The 4680-nt window shown below is 36.1% G+C and overlaps 1 pseudogene; it reads right to left on the bottom strand.

Moving 5' to 3' along the window:
* Positions 1 to 2168: 2168 nt before the first annotated feature.
* LOC131068186 (4-coumarate--CoA ligase-like) lies at positions 2169 to 4151 on the bottom strand (annotated as a pseudogene).
* Positions 4152 to 4680: the final 529 nt, after the last annotated feature.

The following is a 4680-nucleotide window of genomic DNA, read 5'->3' as shown; positions in this document are numbered from 1 at the left end:
AACCTATTTCCCCTTCTTTCCATGTTTAGGAAACATGTAAAGAGTTGTGATCTCCAAAATAAGAATTATTTATAGTGACAAATCGATCCCCCATTAGAGTGCAAACTTTTTGAAGGATCGGGGTGACCACCACCACAATCCTAACATTTTAGGGGCTCTTTCGAGGAACTGGTCTGAATCTGCTTGCATTGGTCAAATCCAGGTTCATGGCTCAATCCTGGAATTGTAGCTTACTGTTTATACATTTCTACTTCAAGTTAAAGCACTTTTACCCTAATTTCAACAATTCAACTTACAAAAGAGGGTTTATCAATTCATATCATCAAAATTCCAATCCAATCAAAATTATTAGCCCTAATCCTTGTTGGTTTATGACTAGATCTATTGGATTGGAATCCTCTTTTGCATGTAATTGGTCCCCAAGCAATAAAATTAGTAGTCCTATGTCATTTTAATGTTCAATGCACTTTTCCCCCACATGAATATTATTCATATAAATTATAATTTTAGTATTAGGGCCCTATTATCTCATGGCCCTAAAAATTTGGGCCTATTTTGTCAGGACATTGACAATCATTGAATAGTGTCTGAAGCTTTTTGGTCAAATTTTTGGGAGGATAATATGGTAGTCTTGGCATTTCTAAATTTATATTCAATGCAAAAGAATAATTAAATTAAGTCCACCAAAAAGTGATTTTCTGCTAAGATCCTTATATAAGACATCACTCCTAATTCATTTCATTATCTCAGTCTTTCCTTTCAAGATAAAATACTTTGATTTAAGAGTAGATTTGAGTTCAAAGAGAAGCAAGCTACAACAAGGCATCTTCAATTGTGTTTTCATTATGACATTATGCTGGATTTTATAATGATTTATCATACATTATTGCATCAACACATGGATAACTTATCCTAAGAGCATTCCATCTTACATTGAAGGTGTAATCAGTTCAATTAAGCATTTCCATTCAAACAATTTATTTTAAATTTCTATTTCCTATTCATCATTGTTGTAGAGTTGAGTCCAACCTAGGTTTTGATTGAGGAAAGCCTCTATACAATCCAAACACCATTTTCTCTCCTTTTGTGCAAATACATACTCGAAAATAGGTTTCAAGTTCAGATTGAGGAAATAGGAGCATAGTCCAAACAAGCATAACACCAATGAGACAAAATTCAGAATATAAGGAGGAGGACTAGGGTGCCTAGCACCATAGCCTAGGTGCTTTGACTAGAAGTGTGACTAGACAAAAGATAGGAGGTTTTTGAGTTCAGTTTGACTCTCCACCTGAACACCTAGCAGGACTATGGCACGTAGCCCCATAGTTCACCCACTTAAAGCTTTGATTTTTTTGATAGGTTCCTTTATGCATCTTCTTTCCAAATTTGGGTTTGTTATCTAATTATTAGTTCTACATTATTCCATTTATGATATTTATTGTCAATTTTGCACCTTTTAGCTTAGTTATTTGCATCTATCATTTTGAATTCTCTCTCTCTCTCTCTCTCTCTCTCTCTCTCTCTCTCTCTCTCTCACACACTCATTTGCATCTATCATTTTGAATCATTTTGTATTATTCTATATATATAAAGAATATTAATGTACAAATCTTGTAAAAAATATAAAATAAAAGAATAATAATAAAATATATTTTTATTTTTCATGTATTTATGTGTCACAAAAACATCAAATGAAATGTTTTTGGTTAATAAGAATAATACAAAATTAAATAATAATATAAATTTTTATTTTTAATACATTTTAAGTGTCGAACACTTCAAATTAAATGCTTCTTTTTTTATTTAAGAAATTTTTGCATCCATATATGAATGTAATGTGCCTTCAACATAACAAGGGTGAAAACAATCTATTAGATATTTCATTATTTGTTGCAATTAAATTCGAGCATTGTATAAGACTAACATGGATCTTCACCCAACAATTGATAACTCAAATTAGTACCATCAACTTCCCTTAAAATAACATGAACCTTAACGATCCATAAATCTCAAGAATTAATGATAAAAAGAGCACAAGCAACAACAATGCTCCCAAATGGAAATTTATGAATTTGAAAATGTTTAGACCGACTATTAAATTTGCATTAACTGTGTCCTTTGCATGACCTCTAAATATCATTTTAGAGACTAGAAGAGTAGATCAGATTTTATAATGCTGCCATTAAACTTTTGCGCAAGATCTTGCCCGAAGGAGACCTGGGAATTCGAGGGGCAAAGTAAACCTTACGAATTCTTTTGTAGAACACAACTCTTTTTCCTACAAACTCTCGTATTTCTTGCTCGTTTATTTCGCTTCCTGTGGATCTCACAACGAATGCCACGGGCACCTCTCCTCTCATTTGGTCTTTCTCTCTGCATATTCCACATTTCAACCCACCTTATTATTACATATCAGAAAACAAAACGTGGGAATCTAATCTGAATCATACAAAGAACTTAGACCTACCCAGTCACGGCTGCGTCAGCTATTCCTGGATGACTCAGCAGTAAGGCTTCCAGCTCGGCAGGTGCCACCTGGATGAATTTTGACAAACAAATATATAATGTGAGATCAAAGGCACAGCAGCAGTCTCTCTGTTTTAATTTTCATATATTTTATGATTAAAATTTGGCAGAGAGTCAACCTGGAATCCCTTGTATTTAATAAGTTCTTTAATTCGATCGACGATGAAAATTTCTTGATTGGTATCAATAAAGCCAATGTCACCAGTGTGGATCCACCCATCCTTTCTATAGTTTTGGTTGTAGCTTCTGGGTCATTCAGATTGCCTGAACCAATATTGGAGTAACATCAATATTGATATCATTAGTGATATCTAAACAATAATAATAATAATGGTGAATGGTGATACAAACCTTTCATAACTTGAGGTCCACGGATGCAGATTTCGCCGGTGTGATTGTGGGGTAGAGAAAGTCCAGTTTTTATATCACTTATCTTCATTTCAGCGTTTCGAACAACAGTTCCACATGCTTCCGCCTTCGTTTCAAAACGAAACTTGGCAAAAGCCAAATTCGTTGCCAGTACTTGGGCTTCCGTCATACCATAAGCCTGCATAAATATTTCTAAGAAATGAACTGAAATATACAAAAAGAAGTAATTTTCAATAAGACAATGTTAATATTAGCAAGTTAAAAGAAATCTCACTCACCTCACGAAGCATAGCGTTGGGGAATAGATCTTTCAATCTCCCTTGGACTCCTTTTTCAACGGTAGGAGAACCACCTGAGACGATAATTCTGAGCGACGATGTATCGTATCTACAAACAACAGAAGACCCTTTCAATATTTCCGAGATAAGGGGAGGCACAAGCGGAGCAATGGTGATCCTGAACCTCTCTATTTTCTCCATTAAATCACCGACCCCATTGAACTTGCGCACAATGAGAATTGCAGCGCCAGCTCTGAGCGAGCAAAGAAATATACTATTGAGGGCATAAACATGAAAGAGAGGCAACCAGCAGAGAAGAACGTCGCCACCATGCAAGTAATAATTAGGATTCTCCCCGTCCATCTGCTGAGCAACGCTGCAAACGAGGTTGTTATGAGTTATCATGACTCCCTTGGGGAGCCCCGTGGTTCCCGATGAGTAGAGCAACGCCACCACATCGTTTTCATTACACTGCAAAAATTCCCCTTTCTCATTTGCTTCGCTCAAAACAGAAAAATGCAGACATCCCGGCGGCGGACTGTCGATGGTGATAACCACCAAATTTTCGTCTGTGAGTTTTTCTACACAGGCAGCTTCCGTAACGATCACACGGGCGCCGCAAGATTTAAGCTGGCGGGAGATCTCCGAGGGAGTCTAGAAAGGATTGGCAGTGCAGGCAATGGCGCCTCTCATGGAGACTCCCAAGAAGACGAATGCAAATTCTAGGCAGTTGGGCAGCAGAAGCATCACAACTTTGCCTTTTTGCAGTCCCAGACTGGCCAAACCAGCAGCCACTTTTCCTGAAATGGTGTGAAGTTCTCCATGGGTATATGTTTTTCCAGTGGCTGCATCGATCAGAAATGGCCTGTCTCTCACCTCTGCTAATCTCTCGAAGAGGTAGTCATGCAGAGGAAGATGGCGGGGGATGTTGATATCCGGAAGCTTCGATTTGTACAAGTACTCTCCGCTTTTATCCATCTTCTCTCTAATGATTTTACAAGTACCTATTCTCTGCTTTTATACAGTTTAAGGCTTCTTGACAGATCATGGATTTGGGGTCAATGTGAATAAAACGTTTTTTTTACGGTCAATACACAGTTCATGCTTGGTTCAAGTTGCTTTACACAGTTGATCCTCGATGATTTCAATTTTTGAATTGAATGACCTACCTGCCCTTCTTTCAATTGTCAAAAAATTATAAAATATTCAAAGGGTTTCCATCATCATTATTAGTTCCTGCCTTCTTACTAATGCATTCATTGGATGCATTAGTTTTCTGAGGCTAGCCAATCATATTGTAGTATTTTGAAACATTTATATTTATTTGTATAGTTTTGTTTTAGGTACATTTTATTGAAATCTGGAAAACACTATTTATCTTTTTTTTTATTGGTCTATTCTGCAAACAGTCATTGGAAAAAATGTATTTTTATTTTTTGTTAAATGATCAAATTTTTTTATTTATGGCAGAAGATATGTATCCCTAAAAAATCTTATTTCATTCAAT

Source organism: Cryptomeria japonica, chromosome 7 (genome assembly GCF_030272615.1).
Source record: "Cryptomeria japonica chromosome 7, Sugi_1.0, whole genome shotgun sequence".
Classification (NCBI taxonomy): Eukaryota; Viridiplantae; Streptophyta; class Pinopsida; order Cupressales; family Cupressaceae; genus Cryptomeria; species Cryptomeria japonica.
The sequence above is the reverse complement of the archived record's forward strand: the minus strand, read 5'-3'. Positions and strand labels throughout refer to the sequence as shown.